The sequence below is a fragment of the Gallus gallus genome, chromosome 4, assembly GCF_016699485.2.
Source record: "Gallus gallus isolate bGalGal1 chromosome 4, bGalGal1.mat.broiler.GRCg7b, whole genome shotgun sequence".
NCBI classification, from domain to species: domain Eukaryota; kingdom Metazoa; phylum Chordata; class Aves; order Galliformes; family Phasianidae; genus Gallus; species Gallus gallus.
The window spans coordinates 6,174,928-6,199,398 of record NC_052535.1 but is presented as its reverse complement, the minus strand read 5'-3'; the positions used below and the strand labels follow the sequence as shown (position 1 = coordinate 6,199,398).

General features: G+C 34.8%; 1 long non-coding RNA gene across 1 annotated transcript in view; it reads right to left on the bottom strand.

Moving 5' to 3' along the window:
- LOC121110811 overlaps positions 1-24,471 on the bottom strand; it is a 323,980-nt gene that overhangs the window by 139,038 nt on the left and 160,471 nt on the right. Inside the window, exon 3 of the long non-coding RNA XR_005859977.2 lies at positions 3,552-3,657. This is a non-coding gene — a long non-coding RNA (uncharacterized LOC121110811). The remainder of the gene's footprint in view (positions 1-3,551; positions 3,658-24,471) is intronic.

Here is a 24,471-nt window from a genome sequence, read left to right as displayed (position 1 = left end):
ATCTAAAATTTCAAGAAACCTTTTAGCTTTTCAGTTAGTTTACTGTCCATAACTTGTATTTTATTCTGCAAAAGAAGAGTCAGAAACATTACTGTCCAAAACTGCTTATTCACACTTCCTTAAATCTCTGTAAGGTGTTAGAGCTACTCAGCGCTACAAGTTTCAGCGTTCTTATGGGCAACCTCATCTACTCAGTAAACTCATCTTTCAAAGGTGAAGGGAAAAAAACAATTAGCAACTGAGACTTACTTACAAATAGTAATCACTGACTCAATGTCTCCAACCAACAGAAATGGTCATACCATGTCATACTCTGTTTCTTAGTTCCATATTTCAGAGTTGTCATTTACTCTGCCTATTTAACCTGAAGATGATTAGGAAAATAATGCTTTTGGTTTTGTTTTTGTTTTCATGTATTTAGAGAGAACTTAGCACAACAATGAAATCAAAATCCTGAACTCACTGTTCCTTTTGTTTCTAATCTAGGCAATTGGCTGGAGATAACTTCAAAATTGATTTTATTATGCATGGCAAATGTGATGCTGTTTAACACAAATAGAACATTTAAAAATAATTTAAATATTCTTTAAGTAATGTAATGAAAATATTTGAATATACTCTGCAGTATATACTTTTGCACTAGGGAATTAACATTCAGATATATACAACTCCTGTAGCATGAACTTTCCTCCAAAGGAAAAATAGTGCATACTGAGACACAAAGATTATGCATTGACTTACTCTGATCTTTATCAAGTAACCACACAGGTCAGGGATTAGCACAGGGTGTATGATTGTTTCCTCCCATCTTGCACACTCAAATCTTCTTAGCACAAAAATAAGATGGACTTAAGGCACAGCCAAAGATATACTCTTTGTGAGAGTATAAAGTACTTGAAATAGTTTAGATATACACAAGGATAGATTTCAGAAGGATTTTTAAATATAGTAAACACTTGTTTTCAGAACAGAAAAATATAACTTACTATTATCCATTTATACATTTATAGAATGTACTGCAGTTGTCAATTTGAATTCACAAGGCAAAGAAAAGACATACATGCAGTCACTGTAACCAAGTTCATCTAAATCTACAGTGTAGATGGCAATGAATTACACATCTTAAAAAATGAAGACAACAATTTTTTATCTGAGCTCTTTCACTGCGAAAAAAGAACAGACTAATTTCACTCCAGATATGTAGCAAAGTGGCGGAATGAAATTCCTCAACACCAATTGGACTTAATTAATATCCTTAAGAGAATTATATTACAAGTTTTGTATATACATATACATAAAAATACTAGTATAAGTATCTTAGCAGATAATTGTCATTATCTTTCCCATAGTGCATGTGTTACTTGAGAAATAAAAGCATTTCACAAAGTTAGAACTCAACAAGACTCATCTTTGAATTAAGGTCTATGACTCAAAATATTTTGTACTTTTGCTTGAAATAATATATACGCTCATCTAGTTCATGCACATGCACCTTAAATAAGTATTGATTTAAAAAACCCACTCTTTGTCTTCTGTTAGTGTCTATGCTTAAAATTAAAATATCACTTCTGGAAGCTCAGCTCACTAGAACTGGCAGATGCTCCATGGAAAATTGCCATTAATGATTAATACATAATGAAGAATCAACCTGCTGGGGCACCTGGGATAAATTTAGTTTTTTCATTGCATTATTATTCCACTTGAGTGAGATAATAGATTATAATTTTAGTGAAAGTGACATATGGAACATTTATGAGACTTTGCAAAAATCATTTGAAACCCTTTACTTAAACCATTTATCATACTCCTTGTAAGGGAGGGGAAGAACTTTGACTACGAGATTTTGGTGGGCCAATTTTCTTAACAGAAGATTGAAAGACTTTTATCTCAAAGCTGTAAAGTTAGAATTCAGTTTCTTCATTTCCAGCCCATTTGTTTACATGCCTAACAAGATAACTACTCTTCAGGAGCTATTCTGTTTTTTCACTTTCAGTCTATTATCACTTTACTAATTTAATCATTGGTTTCAGAATCTACATTCAAATCTCCTCCTCAGTAAAGAACAGTACAAATGCAATTCTAATGTAACCTGAAAACCCTGCAGAGGAGGGAGCCACCACCCAAAGTGAGGCAATTGAATGTTGCAGACAGCAAAAGGGAACTGCCATGCCTGTCTTTGAGAGATCTGTGTTGGGAGAAACCTAAACTGGACTCTGATTATATGTGAGGACTATTAAATATTAGAAGATTCAAGTTTACAAATTCTTCAGAGTATTTTCATATTCACAACACTCCTGTAAAGAGCTTCTAATTTCCTAAATGTTCCAGTTCAGCCACCTTCTCCTCCAGACAATTAACCCCTTCTATTACTGCCTGCACTGCATGTGCCCTCTGGGCAGGTAGTCGTACATGTTTCAACAAGCTGAGAATGGCTCTCAGGTCCTGGCCATCTTCCTGAATCTTGAACTTGTCAGTTTTTGAAATGCTTATTCACTTTCTCCTTCGACTAAATGGACAAGACTTACATTCCAATTGCTATACTCTGCTCTTATTAACCTGGTTAGCAACAAGTAAGATCAACCCACAAGTGTGTTAAGAAAAAAATAAAACTAGCTGACTCAAAGTCTCTGTATTTTCACCTATGTTGATTTCTGACACAAATGTCTATACACTTTGTGTTTACTGTCCTTTGTTCATTGCCTGCTTTTAATACGGACAAGAATCACACCCTTTAGGAGCAGACTCAAAGCAATATTTCAGCATTGCTATTATCCTACCTTGGAAGCCAACACAATCATTCACGGAGGTGTTTATTTTTTGGAAAAGATTTCTCCTTTCAAGGCAAAGAATTCTTCCTACAGAATCATAGAATCACCAAGGTTGGAAAATACCTTCAAGATTATTAACTCCAACCATCTGCCTATCACCAAAAGTTCTCACTGAACTATGTCCCTCAACAGAGTGCCTAAGTGTTCCTTGAACAACTCCAGGGTTGGTGACTCCACCACGTCCCTGGGCAGCCCATTCCAGCACCTGACTCTTCATTTGGAGAAGTATTTCTTAATGTCCAGCCTGAATCTCCCATGGCACAACTTGAGGCCAATCCCTCTAGTCCTGTCACTAGTTACATGAGAGAAGAGGACAAGAGACCTCCAGGTAGTTACAGAAGGCGATAAAGTCTCCCCTGAGCCTTCTCTTCTCCAGACTGCACAATCCCAGCTCCCCCATAAGGCCTGTGATCCAGACCCCTCACCAGCTTCATTGCCCTTCCCTGGACATGTTCCATATACATAATAATATACATATAATGCCTGATCATAACCAGGTCATATATGTTATTAACTTGAAAGTTGTGTAGTGATCAGCATATAATTCTGATTGGAGATTGAGTCAACTGGTCTCCTGCAGGGGAACCTTTGCAATATGGGGGGGGCCTGAGGCCAAAGAGTCAGCATTCTATGTAATACCTTTGATTTGTCTCCACTCAGAGCCACTGTCTATCTCAATTTCTGCCTCTATCAAAGACTTCTGCTCCTGTCTTGCCTTCCTACCTGATCAGTTCTGAATTCCAGTTCTTGCTCATGTCTCCAGGTATAGCAGCCCAGTTTTTTTTCCCATGCAATCCTTAAATGAGTAGATAAAGCAACTCAAGAATATCTGTAGAAACAAAACAAAACCACAAATCTCTAATGAATATCATAAGAGCATCTTAGTGACTGCAACAATCTTTAATCCAAATTTTAGATTTTGGAACAAGAAACGATTGGACAAATATTCATCATTCATTTTCCACTACATTTATATGAAGTTCTCCAATTTCACTAGGGCTCAATACCTATTATTTATTACTGTATTAATTGTAAATCTAAACAGGAACACAGTCCTATCCCACCATAGCAAATAAAACATCAAAGCAGAAAAAACCAAATTATTTCACAAACGAAACAACTGCTTCTAAGGACACCTGTAAAGTCATTTGCTTCTAATAAAGTTTCAACTACTTAGACACAGTTATGAAGTGTATAAGGCTTGGTATCATCTAAGGAAGGATACAAAACCAAATTGCCATTTCTCACGTGACAAAAGGAAGCAGCTTTTAGATAAAAAGTTTGCAGTTTGCTGGGAAAGGGGATGTTGCGTCCCATACAATTCAGTTTCCTATGTACACACTCATCATTACACACTACAACCATCAGGACATGACTATATGTATATTAACATAACATTTGGGAGTAGTAGTGCAGCTTTAAAAAGAGAAGAAAAGCAAGAAAACTACCATCCAAACCCCTAAACTGAACTCCCTGGTTCATGACCTCCCTCCCCCTTACCACAGAGGAAACATAAGGACCTACATCTTCAGCTCAGTCACAGTTCTGAACCACTCTGATCAAGATGCTGCATCAAGGGAACAAAGTGAAACCCCAAACTGCATTCAGAAGTGGGGCCTCAGTACCTTCTGCTTCTATTTAAAAATCTGATCTTATTGCACCAAATTATCAGCTGAATGCCTACATCTGTATCAAAGATCAACAACTCTAGTTCACTGGAGAGAGAAAATACTGTTCAAAATAGCAGTTATTATCTTTTTAATGTTGAAAATAATAATTTCTAAGGGCAAAGAGCTTCGAAAGCCAACTTCTGTAAATCTTTTCCTCATCCTTCCTCTTGCTTCAGAATGAAGTTCTGACCATTTTGGTTTGTTCTGAGATGAAGTCGTAGCCATGCAGTTATCTGCATAATGGCTCCAAGTAAAACTAGCCTGACCTACTGAAACCTATTCAGAGTTTTTCCATTTGCAAATTTCTTACTTGTTACTTAGGACAGGTGATTGAGCTATTCCAAATTTGGCTGTAGTACAAAAAAGCTTTCAGACATACTAGGATAAAGACTTAAAAGGAAACTGTAAACCACACCTTTAATTCTTTAATTGCTAAACTGTATTTTAAGACTTGAGTATTTATTTATAAGAGGTGCTGCAGTCTATATAATAAATTGTGAAAAATGCAGAGCACTGAAGGAAAAAAAAAAAAAAAAAGCTTTCCTAATGAAATAACCACCATGAGAATGAAAGTACAAGTAGGCAATGTAAGCTACATGAATGCACTCCATGCGAAAGTGAAATCCAGGCACAGAGGGTTATGTTCCTGACTTGTACATTTCTAATTCTGTATCCATCTGTACCTCAAGGTACAATTGCACATCTGTGGGGTTATATTGCTAGGACAATGAAAGGAAGAAAAGCAGATTAGGTTCTAAAGACCAGACTGACTTATAGGCTTTAAATTGACTGAAGTGCTGATTAAGAAAAGAGAAAACTGTGTGAAGAATACTCTTAATAAAATCAGGTTTGATTAAATATGTATATACACTTTTGAAACTAATTAGAAGGCAAATATGGAAAGAAAATTCAATAGTAACACTTCAATTTAAGTATAAATAAATGTACTTAATTTAAACCCTTAAAATGTATTTGAATGTATATATATTTAATGAAAGAGAAAAACTGCTTCCACCATATCTAATATTTCTCAGTTCTTACACAGAATATGTCGTAATATGTTGTAAACCTGCATGCAGGCCAGTAATGTCCCATTCTGAGGCATAATTCCTTCAAATTCACCAAAGCAAAAGTGTGTCTCTGTGATTCATTCAGGCACTGAGAAACTGGGATTTTTTGTGTAAATAAATAGTATCATTTAAACGAAAAGCAACTTTCCATATCAAAGAAGAAGAAAAATGGAATCCTAGCCTACCAGACACATATTTGCATATCAAACTGTGGGCTCCAGTGTTTTGTGAATACTGATAGAGTTCAAAAACTCTGACTTCATATTCTGAACATCAATATGATCTTTATGTATTCTTTGTGAATTAGTCCAGTCATTTGCTAAGACAGAAATTGACACTTTGAAAAGATTTTGTCACTGAGGATGGCTATTTACCATGCAGAGGCAGATTTTCTATAAATAAGGTCATTAACTAAAGGTGAACCTAATAAAGGATGCTATCTGCTCTTTCTATATAATACCACATAAGAATAATCAGCTTAAAAAAAACACATAAGGCCTGTTGTCATAAAACCTTTAACAAAAGGCGACTTTTGTCCATAAGGTTCTTTTTCTAAGAATATTTCATCATGGACTTTCTCTTTACTTAAGAAATATTCTCTTTACTTAAGAAATTCCTTTGCTAAGCTTGTATTCATAGTTCTCTGTCATGTTAGCCTTGAAGAAAATATGAAAGAAGTTTTCAGTTCTGAGAATGAGGTGAAATCTGAAACAATCAGACCCAACAACAGCTTCAGTGCTTGAAATGCTTAGCCTGAGGGGTAAAGTAGCCAAGAAAATTGTCTACCTGCCAGAATATTTATGAAGCAGGCAGAAGTAAGAACAATACTCAGGTACCACCCAAATCATACTCACAGTAAAGCTGGACAAAGTAAAAAGGTCATACCTACATAAAAAGATGCAAAAGTGACCAAAGAAAAGTTCATTGATTTCTGAAATTAATACAATTCACTTGATAGAAAATTACAAGAATAAACATGATTCTTATTTTTCAGAAGAATGAAGACAGAACACAAATGTGTGGAGTGCTACACCTACATTTTTCCATTTTGAAACAACACAATTTTTAGGATTTAGTAGAAGTAAAATAAATAACCCATAATTATCTGGATTTTTTTTTCCCCCACAAGTAAAAAATGCAGTTAATTATTTCACTTTTATGAGAAATTGGAGTATTTGTATTATTGCAGTTCTTCAGCATCACTGGTTTAATCGATGACAGATCTGAGACAAACTTTTCTCAGTCTACGTATCAGATGCTGGCTGATTCACAGCTCATGCTGTGTAATCAGAAAGGTTAATACAACATAGACAATTTTGTCTCCATTTCAAAGACGGTTATTTGCAAAGCCAAGCAGGACCTCACTGATATATTTCATTCACAGTTCTGTATCTTCTGACTCAAACTCTTAACATCTTTCAAGATACTCAGTGGAATTGCCATGTTCCTCATGGGGTCTTCCAATTTGTGTTTAGAAATAAGGCATTCTACCTGCTCTAACATCACTGTCTCTGTCTGCACTCCAGAAAAGTTCTTCCAGCTGAATATGGCTAGCTTTTTTCAGGAGTGCATCAGTTTCTTCCCTGAGCACAGCTTCCTTGACTCAAAAGCCAGCAACCAGGAAGAGAGAGAAAAGACCTGCTCACTGTGTTTTATAAAAAACAATGCCCATACATACACACAAAAGTTACTTACACATATAATCATAAGGAATCTACTCTACTGTCTTTTTACATAGTCCAGAAACTTTCCAGATACTAGATACAAGCTTTTTGAAAATGAACAGACATTTAGGCATTTTTCCCATGCAAATACCTTGTATATTTTGGATAGATGCTTGAGAGTTGATTTGTCCTTTAATATGTCCTACAGTAGCAAAATTCAATAAAGCAACAATCCAGGCACATTTTTCATTCCAGGAAATCTCTGCTGCGGATGCTCTTTCTTTCCTTTCCTGCCTTTTCTATTGATTGCCTCTTCCACAGTTAACTAGAAGCCACATATCTCTTGGTATGATGCTAAAGCCTTGTTTTTGTGTTTTCTTATTTTTAATAGGCTAATTTCCTTTCTCAGAATGATTTTGCAAAATGTACAACATCTAAGAATGCTAAAACTAAAAATTTGACAGTCTGTAGATTTTCTGTCTGCTTATTAGGCACAGTGAGTTTGATCTAAATGAGTTCTGCGTTCTCCCTTTGTTTCCCTCCCTATAATCTCTCTTACTCACATGAAATTCACATATGAAAAGAAAAAAGCCTAACAAAGGAAAAAATGTTAAATCACTGTTCTGCTTTAGATTCTCAATCCCTTGAGTCGTTCCCAACACATGAGTGCTTCTTTATTCCTTTCATTCCAATTACTATTTAACCATCAATGAAATAACTAGCAAAGGAAATAAGTTATACAACATATAGCATTCCCCTGGAAATATTAAGTAGCTTTTATAATATGATATTTGACAATGTTAAGGAACAGATAGAAGCAATTAACATCAAATTGTTACTTTTCTCTGAAGGAAAATATTTGCTTAATTCAACCATTAAAATGAAAAGAGAAATTTAATTACAACGGAGTTCTGTAACTGCCTGTCCAGATTAACAAAAAGCACAAATACATCTCTCTGGAGTGCTACTCAATATTAAAAGGAAATGTAGGTAAGTCAGTTGAAGAACATGGCACATGATGACAACAACTACATTCTTCACATTCCATACGAATACTATGACACAAGCTTATTAAGCTCTGCAAACTATGAACAGTTTTGTTTCCAATAAGCACACAATTATCAGAAAATAAGGAGATTAAAAGGTCATTTTTTCCATCTTTTATATTTACACTGCAAATTCAGTATACGCTTGGTCTGCAATTGACCAAGTTACAGTTTTCAGTATCCTATCTCCAGCTCTGAAGTAAGATAGTATCAAATGGGATTTTAACAAAGACAAAATAGGTATTTCAGGACTAACAAAAACAAAAATTTAACAAAAATCCCCATTCCTTAGACAGAAACATTACAATTATTAGTATGGTGGTAAAAATAGTACACACTTGTCTTTGTGTGCAGTGGACAAGTTCGATCCACCAAACTCTGTTTCTATTGCAGGTCATCATCCCTGATCACACAGAAAGCGTATGTCTAACACTGGAGAAAAACTGTTCTATTTGCAATGAATGATAAACATGCATATTAGCTGGTACTGTCTTTCTTCACTGCTGAGCAGGCCAAGTTAGTTACATTCAACACAGTCTCAGAAATGCTAAGGGGAATTTGTAATCTACTTATAATTTTAGTCATCTGTGATGAGTAAGTTATATTCTGTTAGTCATATTAGCTAAATAGCTGCTCACAATCTTTCAAACATGATCTGAAGGATCATGTTAGCTAGAAGAAAATCATACTTCTGCTTTAGGCTGAGGCTCACTGAAAGAATTCTGTGACATGAAGAGCACTGTCACCGCCAATGCACACTGTTAGTCAGCATAGGAACTACAACACCTTTTACAGCACCTTTTAAAATCAGGAGCCCTTCCACTAGAAGACTGACAGTAGCTAGTTCTCTCTTTTTTGTTTTTGATTTTGTACTGTCATTTATTTGTAATTACAGAAAATAGCTAGTTAATTCAGAGAGCTTGTTCGGTGTGGTGCTGGCATTTTCTTACACACTGAATAACAAAACACAGACTGCTAGAAAAACTACAAAGGGAAAAAGGTGAAACAGAAATAGGTTATGAATCTTAAAATTCTTGTGTACCAAGAGAACAAAGAATGAAAGTTGATTTAATTTAAAGAACGGTATTTCTACAGACAATTTAGAACCACCAAATACGCAAAGGTCTCTTTCAAGGAGAGTGTTGGAGTATTCTTCCCAGGGTTTGATAAATCCAACTCTAACTGTATCTGAAAATTTATTTGAAGCAGGCAGCTTATCGCCTTCAGATAATACAATACAGGAAAAAAAAAACAGGAACGCATTAAAAGAGCTGGTTCAGTTACAACTGCAGCTGCTTCCTGTAAATTCCATCTTTTGAATAATAAAATTATTGGGTAATTAAAAGCAATTGCCACTTCTGTTTTCCTACTGATAAACATTATAAAAACCCTCAGAACCACTGCTTTTTCCTGTTTATAGCAAAGCTCATCATCATCATCATTTAGTAAACTGTTTTGTGTAGGGCACACTGGATTTGCAATGTAAGCTTAAAAAAAAACAAGAGTTGTAATAGGACCAGATGATTTCTGGTTACTTCTAAAGACCTAAAAAAATACTACAAAACCATGCTATAACAAATATGCTACCTTATTGAGGAGGTTTGCAATACACTGCATAGCATATGTTTTTAGTGCAATCTGTTGTCAAAATATGGTGCCAAATTCTGTGCACATTTGAATGTGCTTAACCACAACTACTAAGATGAATTGTATGCTTCTGGGGAGAATTTCCACTTCCAACAAGATATGTTTTATTTTATATATTACAAGATCAATTGCTTAACTTGCTTTGTCTGTATCTACTGGACTGTGTAGCCCTGCAGCCCAGCTGGGATAGCATTGCCAGCACTAGTCACAGGCCACAGGCTCTGCGCTGCCCTGGTAGGGCCTCAGGAGTGAGGAACGTCAGGCTTTGTTTGAACTTCTCTCGGCCAGCCTGGAGCTTTCTTTCAGCTTGTTCAGTTGTACAGGAATTTTCCTAGTAATCAGTGGGCTATGCCTAGCTTACTTTGTTTCTACTTCTCTTTTTAATTAAAAATGAAGTGTAGATGGATGCGAGCATGGTACGACTGCAGGGGCCTCAGAAGTGGAGATGTAGGACACAGTACAAGGGATTACATACAAGGGATGAGAAGAAAAGGGGCAGAGGATTACAGCATTGACCAAGGTAAGAGAAGAGCAGTCACTTAAAAAATACAGATCTGGGCACTGGTTTTCAGAATAAAAACAGATACCCAGCATATGTGAGACACTATATACAGTAATAGAGATGTAACAGAGACTCACTGATTGATGGAGAAAGACCAAGGCCAAGAGTTCTAGAAAAGACACTTAATGGATCTCAGAGCAAGAAGTCTGTGTGTAATGCATAGCACTTTGTGCTGAAATGGAACACGGCAGACTTTTCACAGGCTAGTAGGAACTGCCTGGCTTACCTGACAGCATACATGCCAGGAACAATGATCAGCTATCACCAGCTCAGTAACAAGACCACTTTGTCAGCCACAGGCCCTGTCACAGTGCACGTTATAAATTTTGTGACCTGTACTGTTGTGAAAGTCAATGTAAAATTTATTAGTAGCAGACAAAAATAGAAAATTGTTGGATAAAAGTTTCAATGTGTATGGCATAGGAAAGACTTGCTTTCCCTTTCAATTCCAATTCCTATTTAAATTTTTGACAAGTATTTTCAGCTCTTTATTCTAAAGACTCCATAATTTCTTTGTCTTCTATCTATTGAAATATAAAATGTGATACAAAATACAGGATTGAAGTAATCCAGATGGATAGATCTTATGATCACAGTAGGTGTAGTCTAAGTTTGATGACCAAACAGACTGACTGAGAGAAATGGAGAGCCAAAACCAATCTAAAATGTTTGAGATGACATTTAATTGATCACAGGAAAGTAAAGAAAATATAGGTATCTGGGGGAGATTGACATCTGTTTATTGGATGTGATCCAGCATGAAAAATCTTTTGCCTTTTCCTCTGGCTACTACATGAACCTCAAGCTTTAATATTCAGTACACACAAGTACTAAAAACAAACAAACAAACAAAAACAAAGAAACCCAGAAAATTTATAACTTAAAACAACGGATGTAGAATTTTCTCTAAATGTCTTAAGAATAGTTCCAGATCTAAAGAATACTCTGAATCCTAAAATAAAATGGAGAAATAGGAAAAACTGCCTCTTGGCAACTCTGTTGCATTGTAGCAGGACCTGCTGCCTTCAGTGGGAAGATGACAGAATGCATCACACACTATCTGAAGCTGCTTCTTTATCACATCATCAGGTCAGAGTCTGAGAACCTGTGCTCTCACCTGTCTCTAAGGTTACTTCTGCTTCATATTTCTAACATCTTTATACAGTGAACTGTACATTTCCAGGTCAATGCAGGATTTTTGTTTGTTTTAAATATAAAAGATACTCAGAATCTCAGATTCAGTTCAGACAGAGAAAGAATAACACAAGCATGGGACTAACATTAGAAAATAAGGAAAGCAGTATAGCTGGAGAATGAAGTATGCACTGCAAGAGTGACCACAGAGTGACTGATTTTCATACACTACAAAGAAATGTGCTTACTAAATAATCTGTTTTAAAGCAGGAGCTCTTATCTTTATATGCAGCTAATTTATTAAAACAGACCACAAAGAAATATTGTAAAAGTGAACGCCACGTAATGTTACAGTCTTTATACAGCAACATTTAATTTTACTATGGTAATGTGTTAAGTTGAACAACAGAAGGAAACAATCAAATACTCATTGTATTCAAAGAGCTCCAAAAGATCAATTATCTTCATATGGGTAAGAAACTACTATTGATTTCAACAGTGTTATTCAAGTTCCATTTAAGCAATGAAATTCACTACATTTTTTTTTTTAACAGAAAAAGTAATATACTGATGCAACCCAATACTCAGCTCTGATCAAGGGTGTATGGCAAGCAGAGACTACTGGCTTCTTTATGATGTGGAAATCTCTCCAACATCAATCTTTTTAACTCAACGTAACTTAAAACATTTCTTTTTTATTATTTTTACAAAGAGACTCTACCAGATGCAAGGTAGAATGTACTTACAGCATGTCACCAAGACAGAACATGGGCCAGGCGGCATCTGTGTGGGTCAGTGTATTTTAAAAGGCAAAGGGAAGACACTTTCAAAGCAATGTCAAGTAAATTCTAAGGAAGTTCACTAGCATCCAAAATACCTTTGGGACAAAAACAAACAAACAAACATCAAAATTAAAAAACAAACAAAACAAAACAAAACAAAAAAACCACCAGAAAACAAAACAGCTCAGCCATACAAATCTTTACCAAATGACCAAAATTCCTCCCTTCCCTACTGTGGACAACTGAAATGCCTGATTCTACATAAAACCTTTTTTTTTTTTTTTTTTAATACTATTCCAAACTTCTCGGCAGTTTGATAAGAACTTAAAGCAAGAGGGGAAAAAGTTATTCATGGTTTAAAAGACTGAGACTAAGTCTAGAAAGAAAATCTGACACAAATATAAGATTGTCTACAGCATTTCTCTAGTGTCTACTGACAGCCTGCTTGATTACAGTCCTTTTCTTCAGTCAGAACACAGCTACACTCCCAAATGGTTGTGTGACTTTAATCAATTTACTTTGTGTTCAAGAACAGAAAAAAAAATGGGTGCAAAATTGGACTGTAGATTTTTATTAAACTCTACTATCCAGAGGAAAAAAAAGAAGATATTGAAACTGATAATACTTAACTGACTGTGTAGAGCACAGTATCAGAAATAAAACTGCAGAAAGAATCTAAAATTTCTAAAACTGCTTTAGAGATCTTGACAATTACCATAAGAGAAACAATTACCCATTTTGCATAGAATATTATTCTCTGGAGGAAGACCAATTAGGAGGCATAACTTATAATAGGCTATTTAAAACTTATTACACTAAATTTAGACACAAAACTAGTTTTAAACTCTGGCCATTTCCAACGTGTAGGCAAAAACCATCTCTTAAGTAAGCTCTGTTCAAATGGACAAGTGCACCTTAATTGGTTGTTTAGAAAGTAAGTGTATTGGCATAAGTTCTGTGCCATGGCCACACTTTCCGTGACATTTCTTAATTTAGATTCTTTATTCAAGCTACGTACAGAGGGCAAAAATGAGACTGACAATCGATGCACATACTAGAGCCCTTATGCTGAAGTCACAGTAAAGACAAAGACTGATGGCTTCAATTCATAACCACTTAGTAATTTCCTTTCATCTACTTGGTATCTTCTATCATATATCTATTATGCATTTTTAATTGGGCAAGTATTTTAGCCATGGGTTAGAGAAGGACCAGAAGCCAATCAATTTCACATGTTCTTGCTTTGTACCATTTACATTTGATTTCTGTGTTCTAAGTGTTTCCTGCTTTGATCACCTATATCCTACAGCAGCCTTTTAAAGGTCAGAACAAAAAGCAGAGAACCGGCAGTTCTGTGGACACTGGACATTGGTAACTGGGCCATAAAATTTCTGCTGTCTCAAGCAATCCAGTAATTAACTGTACAGCTGAAATGAGTGTCCCATCTTCAGCCCTTATGAGGATATCACCAAGAAAACAGAGAATAGTACAAGTACAAGACTGAGAGTGAATCTAGTCTGGAGTTGAAACTGCATTCTTGCTGAGGTCTTCTGTAACCTCTTACACATGAATCTTGCCAGCACCACTGCTGAGGACGCAGTACGCAAACATGAGTATGACAAAACAAAGGCTTTGATTCTAGACAACCATTTTAAAACTTCAGCTAAAATTGCTATTCTTTGTCAAAAACAAAACAAAAGTGCCAGTATTTTGCTTCTGTGAAGAAACTTGTTAGGGAAACAGATAAAATGTTATTGTATAAGATAAACACATTTCTTATTAAAAGATACTGAGTGACAATTCTCACATGGTCTGTGTAGCAAGCTGCCTAATGAACAGTGAGAGTTCTTTATTGTTAATGAAAAAAAATCCTGTCTAAGTCTTCTTGAGACACCATCTTTCACTATGTGACTATCACTTGTTCAGTTGCCACAATTCCCTCATCTGAAAGAACAGCTGAGCTTGTCAGCAGTCTAGTCACAATGTCAGAGATTAGCTGAACTGCTCCCATTAGAGCTAATGGAGTTACCTGTTAAATCCCTACATGTTGGATTGTCAAGTTTTTCTTAAGCGATAATATCCTTGCAAGCTTCCAGTTACCAAAGGTTTAAAATGAATGGTCTGTTCTTTGTTTTTTTTTTTTTTCTCCTTTGTGTTAGATAAAATGAAGTCTTTGTTATTTTAAAAATCTATTTTACATCTACTTCCAAGAAAAAGAATTTTCAAGGGTTTAGAGAACATGCTAATGACATCCAAATAGCATAATAACAGATTATATATTTCAGTTACTTGATGGAGAATTTTACTAGAAGAATAATATGTAAAATCATCAGAAAAGGTTCTCTGGATATCTCTATCCCACATGCACATATGTATCAACACTTACTGACAGGTAGTATGTACAAAAGAAGAAAGCAGCAGACTTCAGATGAATTAGCATATTGTCTTTCTGATAAGGAAGAACAAGGAGTTTTACAATCTTGTTTTACAGCTACAGAAATTACACTTTGCCTACTAACTTTAAATCTCGAGTAGCCATATGTAGCAAGTCCATCTGTTTTTACCAAATTTGACTATGACATCTTTCTATGCATATCGTAATTACATATTGATATTGAGCGTATTCGTGCTTGCTGAAATGTTTAACTGGAGCTCTGTGGGACAGTCTTTTATGCTAATTAGTGGTTTGAAGAGCTATGAAAATAGTCTTGTTATGATAGCGAGGAAAACAGACTTTTCAGAACATCCACAGGTTTTTTTTGTGTGTTTTTTTTTTTCCTCCTGAGTTCCAAGAAAGGAGTTATCAATGCAGTAAACAGAGAAAAGAAAATGAAATTGTGTCTATGGCAACCATATTATCCCTCTCCAGTTTGCACATCTATGGCTTTTCAGTAGATTCTAGAATTCACACTCATTTTTACTCATGTAGGCCAATTAAAACCTTTCTCTGAACTATGCCATTATTTCAGAATTAATACCCACTATAGAACTGGAACTGTAATTCCTAATCCAAAAAGCAAAAATCTTTTCAGGAAAAAAAAATAAAAATGTTTATTGAGCAAATTACTTCCAAGAAAGTTTCTGTTTTTGTTGCAATCTGGTATAAACTCCCATACTGTAAGAAGATCTGAGGAGCACAATGAAAAGACAAGACAAAAAAATAATGAAGCTGTTCACTAAACTGCAGTAACTCAAAGCCTGAGGAAACAATGCCATAGTGTAAGGCTTTGAAGGTGAGCCCACAAAGATAAGAAATCAGAAACAATCAAAAAAAAAAAAAAAAAAAAAAAAAAAACGCAAGTATTTTGGTGATGAGGGCAGAAACTCTCTTGGGCATTGACTCTTTTCAATTCTATTGCTGAACAGCAGATCTTCTAAGTAGTTGTAAGCAATTAGGACATGAACGTGTCTCAACCATAGTAAACCAAATAGTGGGATCATGTATCTGGATTCTCTATAGATAGTTTTTCACCCCCACACAACCCAGCTGTCTTTAGAGAACACAAGACATGGAATTGCGTCTGTGAAGTACAGAGAGCTTCATGTATAGTGACATAGTTGCAAATACAAGAGAATTTTTAATGTGTGTTAGATGTATGTTCACAGATCAGCCATGTAGTGTGATGTCACAGACTTGAGTCTACTAGCTAAGAATCATATATTTAAATACACTTTACAACATGTGCATCTACATACATCTTCCTAAGAAATATTACTTTCATCTATGTTGTCCCTAAAAACTTTTCCTTTAAATATTCTGACCAGTTTACTATTTAATATTTAATTAAGGTAAAAATCAGTATGAAATTAATAGTAATGCTGACGTCCAGTCAATAGAGATGGTTTCATTATATAGTGGTTTAGTATTCATTAGGGAAGACACATTGTAGTCCAGACGGTAGATATCAGGCTCTCAATTATTTATTTATTAAGGAGAACTAAACATTATTTACATAGAAATCATATTTTTGTTTGAGAAGACAAAGAACTATCATCTATGCTGCCATCTACTAATATAAATTTAATCTCTATTTACTATCAAAAATAGTTTATTTGATTTTAGGCATCAAAGTGCTATTGGTGTTAGCTAAAATAAAGGTGATCTCATCTGGAATCAGATGTTGCCATCTGGAATAGATGTTGCCACCTTTAATATCCAGATTTACAACTGATAATGTACAGCTGTAGCATCATTGTAGCAACATACAACAGATAAAAGGTAAGCTTAAATGTTAAAAAGCTTTGTTGTTTTGCAGATCATATTTCCTTCATACCTATCACAAGAGCCTTCTAACAGTGGTATTAAGGATTATGAAAATAAGAATTTGATTTAATAAATAAAACGTACTTAAAAGGAGTGGTTTCTGGTTACTATGGGAATGCAAAAATACATTATTTTCATATAGTAATTCAGTGGCATAAGGCTGCCAACCTGCCATAGAAACTTTCAACTTGTCATAAATGCTTACTATCTATTTGCAGTGAGCTACTGATTTCTCAAACTCATTTTCTCAAAGGAACTTTCTGGAGACCTTTACCAGCTTTTTTATTTCCATGATGTGAGCTCTGTACAAGCCAGTTGAGCATAGCTACAGCTTGATCTAGATCTACCCTTACAAAAATACGAAAGCCTTTCTTTTTTAAGTAATCATTTATTGAAATTGCAAAGGAAGAGTAGGAATTGGTGATTTTATTAACTTTTAGAGCACTTCCTCCCATCCCTGCTTTGTGCCTTTTCTATCCCTTTAGAAACATGGTACAACTCTTCAGTGTTTTAAAACAAATCCTGTTTCTTGGCCCCTAAACTATACAGAGAATTAAATCTTTATTATTAAGTCTTCTCAGACTTCCCAATGCTTAATAAAAAATAATGACAGTTAAAATTGTTTTAATACTCACATTCCAATCCCTTGTCTGCCTCTTTCCTCTCCTGGGTACTGTTTTAAAACGTGTTTCTTATCCTAGGCTTCCTTTTACATTCTTTAATGAGCAGCAGACTAGTCTCTTAACTGTCCTCCACATAAATGGATTGTTTCACATGAAGAGAGATCCCCAGGTATGTGTAAGAAAAACTGTAAGCAGTTGCATGAGATGGGATGAGAGTAGAAACACAATTCACCTGCTCTTAACAGCAAAAGCACCAACTCTCTGCAGCATTTATTTTGACTCCCAATGAAAAGACCCTTTTAGCTTGTCGCATCTTTTATTCAGGGACTCATTTTCTGTTAAGCGTTAAAAGTCAGTAGAGTGTGAGGATTTGTTCTAAGGCTTGCTGAGATGTTACTCACACAAAGAAGGTGCAGATCATTTGTGCTGAGTAAAGCCACAGGGGATGTTTGAAATTCCAATGCATCTTACCCCACCCATCACAGACAGGCCATCATGTTTCTTTTCCCTTCATTACTTCCCTCCATCCTACTTTGCTATACATTGTTATGCACCTTTTCTTCATTATACTGTAACTTAAAAAAACCCAACAGTGTTAAAAGCAAGTGAAGTAATTTATCTAAACTACTGTATCAGTCTCCAAGAAAAATGATTTATGTTTATGTTACTATTCAACACAATATTCTCAGACAAAAATGGCCAGTGGTGAAATATGTGTTTGAGATGACCAAATATTATTTTGAGTGTTCACTATTAGATCAGGCCTCTCAAATGTTTGCCTCATACATATATATAATGTCTCAAATATATATCCTACGTTAGGAGTCCTTTATCAAAGACAACACTGTTGGTGCCTGTACAGGTAATGACTTCAAGCAATTGCAATGTAATGAGCACAATACAATCAGTACCCCTTTCTCATAGTCAGAGAAATTACAAGTTTACATGCTTACGGATAGAATTGCATTACATGAGGGGAAAAACGATAATCTTCCCTCTTTTGGGCATTTAAACTAACGAATCAATCCTCTGTAAGAGATCATGTCAACTCCTGTTGACTCACTGTTTGGCAAACTCAAATGGAAAAAATCTGAGGTCTCTTTATTCTACAATATCAATTCTGTTTAGGGTGAACAAATAATCCAATGTGATTTTGAAAAAGAACCACATCTTCAAAGTTGCAAGATTGAACTATAACATAGAATAGTTGTAGTGTTACAAAATATGCCTGCTTAAATATCAGTGAATCTTTCCTATGTAATAATTTGCTTTTCCAAAGCAGTATACTAGGTATAAACAAACAAACAAACAAAAAGAACAATCTGCTGAACTAATGGCTGAGGTCCAGACTTACACTAGCAAAAGACAGTGTAATGTTCCCTTGGCAGTGGGACAAGAGAAGGTATTTTCCAGTTATGCAGTAATCCTTAGCTGTCTAAAAGTGCTAACCCAAATTTATATATGTGTTTCTGTACAGAAACACTACCTGCTGTTTAGAAGGAGTGCAGCCACACCTATGGGGCACCTCCATGAAACTAGGAAGTGAATGACTTATGGAGCTCAGCTGACCCACAATAATGTTTTCAGTACTGGCTGTCACCTACAGCTTAAGGCTCTGTGAACTGCCTTAAGACACCTACAGCTTAAGGCTGCCTTAAGACTCTCATCAAAGAGGCTGTCCAGGTTGCGAAGGTAATTCTCCAGTAGATGATAGTAATCTAAGCACTAGAGACAAACATGACTTTATTTCTTTTCTTTCTTATCAAGTACTCCTGTGTCTCTTCACTCAAAATACTGCCTACTGCAAATTTATTTCCCAAGCATTCATCCAGTATACAACATCAGACACCTAACTTAGGGTTGGGAACTTCATGCAGGGATCTAAGCTCCTGAAGCATTTGTCAATCTGAGCATTCATGTCAGGAAGTTCCATGGAAACAGTCACGTGCTACAAACTTATCTGAAATATAGATCCTAGTGAAAAAATCAAAGAGGATGATTCATTCCTTGTGCATACTGATGACAAAACATCAGTGTTCCTCCATGTATTATATTAGAAAGAATTTCAGTCTGATGTATATATATTGATAGATGAGCTTAAAAATAACCTTGAAAAATAATCACAAGTTTTATTTTTCTTGTGTTGTCTGATCACTAAAAAGCATCTTTAAAAATTTATCTTATATTGCCGAGATGAAGAAAACATGCCTTCTGTGATATTTGATTGCTTCTTGGTAGGTAATTATTTGTTCAAACAAAATAACCCAAATTTACTTCTCAATCCTTTGCTGCCATCTGTTGGCAAAGAGCATACAATGAAAAGAAGCCATTTGTTGACATGAAATAACAATAGTACCTAAATTAAATGCTTGATTACATTACATGAAATGCATAATTATTTGTGATTACAGTTGGATAATTGAGGCTGCTGTATTTTTCGTCAGCTACAACCTTAGATTACAAAAAGGGTGAAACATGCTGGAACTTAATAATCCCTAAATTCCCAAATCACAGAACATTTGAAGAGATTTTCTCAAAAATGGGCAAGAAAAAAATCCAAAACAAACAAATCAAAAGCAAATAAGTACAGAGAAGGGTCATGTTTTCAAAAGGCTGAACATACAGACAGTATTCTTATTTTTTCTATTCAAGCTTCATGCCCACCTTGAATTTGTTCCAATGGGAGTCTACGCCTATACCTACCTGTTTTGTTTTTGATCTAAATGAACAAGCTCCAAAGATAAAGGCTTACAACAAACTGACTAGAACAGTTAGACAAGACTGTAGAATATGTCTAAAGAGAATTTAAGTGGTTGTGAAAAGAATAATGCCAGTATAGCAGAGATGACTTGTACCAACCACAAATTCATGGCATAGACCACACAACACTCAATTGATCCCCAATTTCAAGCAGTAACCATTAATGATTTCAGGACAGACAGAAAATAGAAACAGAAATAGCCTCTGATCCTGAGTCAAAAATATAAACATTTGTGTTTGACTTTGACAGACAAACTCTAGACTGAGCCCAAAGAAACAAAATGTTTGACCTCTGAAATAAATTTTTTGCTAGTATTTTGTTTGATTAGTAACAGTAATAAAGGTTATTTTAAGTTATTTAAATGTGACTGTATTTATGAGAGTGACAATTTGTAAAAGTATTAGGAATCAAAGTAAATGGCTTGCAAATGCTAGCATTTCAGGTTTAGACATTTTCTAAGGCACAAGTTTGATGGATACATTAAGGATAAATTGAAAGAGACAAAGGAATGGGTCAATTGGTTCAATTAGAATAATCTGCTTAGTAAGTTTTTACCATAACCTCAAGTAAAAGTTGTACTGAGGTCACGTTTTTGCACGGGCAGCAAGTCTTTTTGTCCTTTAAATACCATCTGTTAAACTCTGAATAACACAAAAGCAAGAAGTCCATTGTCAGCAAAGAACTATATATTTTGGTTTACTTTTTATTAACTTCAAAAGAAGAAATTCCTCTAAGAGAATAAAAATGTAAAAGGAAGCTCTCCAGGTAAAAATCCCAGTTGATACTAGTGCTGAATAAATACGCAGCATATCCAAGTTGGCACAAATTCCAGGAAAAAAATAAGCTTCCAATATTCCAGTCTTGCAAAAATTTTCCACACAACATACTCCTCTATTCTTCATTTGGCTAACCATCAACAATTAATATAGACTACTTGACACGGTGTCAGCTAATAACTTACCTACACAGCTAATGCATCACCACAGTATCATTGCATTTCACCTAATTCTTAAGACAAATGTTCTGAAGTAGTAGGAATTCTGTCATGGGTATGCCTTTCCTCATGAGAAATCTACTATCAAAGGAAAATGTGAAATAATTGTTTATGGTTTAGAGATGCTTCATTCAATGAGATGTTCATATCAGGAATATTAAAACCTTGTGGACATAATATTTAGATTTAATTAATCTTTTAAAGACAAGAGGAAAACTAGTAAATATTTTTATCAGTCTTTTTGGCAGAATTTTTTTGTGTTGAATGGTAGAAACTGACACTTTGAAGCTATCTGCAGGCCAAGTCACCAGTGACATCTAAGGTGCATTTTCAATTTCAAAAACTATATTCACCAGATTCTTTTCTAATGATCAAGAGGAAATAGCCAACTGTGAATACTTCAAAAGAGTAGCAAATAAGAAATTGTCAAGAGACTTTTTGTTACAAATAATATTATATGTTCTACCTTTAAAATCCAAATCCCACCTTTTTTTTTTTTCAAGTGCACGTATAAGAAAAAAACATAAGTCAGGCTGCTTTTGTAAATAATTCTAGTTGTCTTTCCTTTTCCTGTTTTTATTTTGCACCTTGAACACTTACAAGGAGATCTACTATTCCTTTAATTGACACCAGATGGCACTGAAAAAGATGAGCCAGGACAAATAGTAAGGCGTCGATTCATTCTGCTTTGAAGCCAGTCTGAAAGCCTAGCACGTAACTGCACTTCAGAACTATGAAACACACCATATTCAAATTTATTATGTACACAACAGCTACAAACAATTTTGATAAAGCAGGATGGAGAATTAAAATCAAAGCTACATTTCTGGAAACTTAGCCTTACCTCCACTAATATACTGTAAGAATAAACAAATAAAATGATTTTTGTTATTATCTCCATTATTTTTATCACAGCAAGGTTCTATGAAAGGCCAGTATAGATCAAGTATGTACTAATTGCTAGCAAATTAAAAATATAGAACATAAACTGTGCTGAAGTTAGAGAAAGCACCTGAAAAAGCTGTTTGCTTTAGAATAGTTAAAGGCACAGACACAGAGTGGAAACTGTAAAAGTGCTTACAGGATGTATAGGAATAATTGTCTGTGGCATCTTTAAGGCTTTGACCAAAGAATTTTTGTCATCAATTCTTGTCTTAAAATTACAAGCTATGGGAAGCATTCAAAAATATTCTGTATTGCTGATGAAATATAATAGCATTTTTCTGACTGTATTATTCTTCTAATTCTTCTTGGTGCATTGCAAAGTGTCTGCTGCAGCAGGTCTGAAAGAGAATATGATCTGAATGGCAGTTGAGCAACAAAGCAACTTGCAGGAGTGGCGTTAAATGGTAACAATTTATTTCTTCAAGATTACTCAGAGGTATCACTATTATCCCTCATATTGGCACAGGTAAGCCTTTATTAATGTTTTCATTAATATGTTGATATATCATCCGTTACTAGACCTTTTTTTTCTTTCCCTGCATAGGCACAAAACCTAGTTTAATCCTTAATACATTCAGGAATCTGCTTTAAGAAAGGAATTGCATTACTGTCCACACGGAATGCCCAGCTTGTGAAATACAATTAAAATAAGACTATTACCACTGACTATACATCAGTAATAATTTAGAAGTATGCATCTTAACAACCTCGTCATGTCTCATGAATTCAGTAGCTGCTCTCTCAAGGCAATTTTGATATATTCAGCGGAAAGCTAATTCTCTTCCTGTGAAACAGGCAGTTCACATTTTTTATTTAACCACTCTACTACATAGACAACATAATTGCAAGAAAAACAGGACCAAATACACAAAATGCATTCTGTTGCAGGTTTAAAAAGTAAATTTGCCCATTAGGAGGTATTATCCTCTCTATACTTGTATTGCTTTACTACTTCACAAACAATCAGAATTACTAGCACAAGGATACATCATTTGAACTTTGACTGTTTTGTCCTATAGATCACCATAGGCATGATTGACCAAGTCACTTCAGAAATATAAGAAATATTCCTTCCTTGGTATATGGGCTTTAAGAGGCAAAATTGCCTACAAGATGTATTTACGACACACATTCTTGTGATGGCCTAAGGTATGTTTTAAACATTAGTCAAAGATGATTAACAGATTTTATGAGCTATATGCAAATTTGTTTAGCCATGAACTAAATGACTGAAAACAATTTGCAAATAGAAATATTTTGTTCCAGCTGGTGGTAAACAGGATGGAATTAACCCCTGATACAACTGCAAGAAAAACGAACAAGAAAAAAAAGAGTGTAATTCTACCTAACCTCAAAATATTTAATTGTAATTAGGACCAGCTAAAATAACAACCACAGAGAAGAGATAACAATAAAACATTCCACTGGCTGAATGATGAAGTGTGTGAGCAACATCACTAAACTTTATCTCCGTTAGGTCCATTAATACCATATCACTCTACCATTCCCTACATCCTACCAGAAAATAAAAAACTCAAGAATCACAGCTTCAAAGCTCTGCGATCATACAAAAATACTATTGAAGAAAGGAGAACAGATGAGTTTAACTAACTTGAGAAGAAAATAGAGACAGCAAAGAAAATAAAACAGTAATTCTATACATACACTTCCTCAGGGTAAGAAAACCTATGCCACATGCCTGCCTTCTAAACATGATTTTTTTTTTCTTAAAGGTTAAGATATTTCCATAATCAGACATACATCCTAAAAGCAATTGAAATAGAAAAAAATGTGCAATAAAGTTACAATATTATTAGCACTTCTCCTTTAAATGAGAAAAAAAATCTAACTCTTTCTATTCTACATCTGGTACCAGTATACTACCAAGTACTTCAAATATGAGGCCACTGACATCTCTGGAATCTTCAGATTGCAATCTTCTCAACTACCAAAAGAATGTGATTAACACCTCAAAATCTTATGCTACATTTTTCTTCTGGCAAGAACTTGATGTAACCTAATTTTCCCATCAGAAACTGTGAAAGATCACAAACTACACTCTAAGGTATATGCAACAATTTAAATACAGTCCATTACAATTCTCCTTGCCTTTTCGTAGCTCACTTAAATAATGAAATTGAGCATAATGGGCATCTAATCACAATGTAAAATATTGAAAATATCAAATAAAAGACAGATTAACTTTCTGATAAGTAGCATTATATAGAGCACAATATATGACAGAACATGAATCCATTCCTTTAAAAGAAATTTCTGTCAGACGATTCTGGTACAATCATACCAGTTATTTTACCTGATAGAAAAATAAAAAATCAGGTTTTATACAAAACTCAAATTCACAGGATTTACAAACTTCCATAAATTTAAGAGCTTCAGCAATCTGATAGAATGTTTAGGATAAACATCCTCTATAGTGTCTTTATAACACTTCCAAAAAAAAAAAAAAAAGAAAGAAAAAAA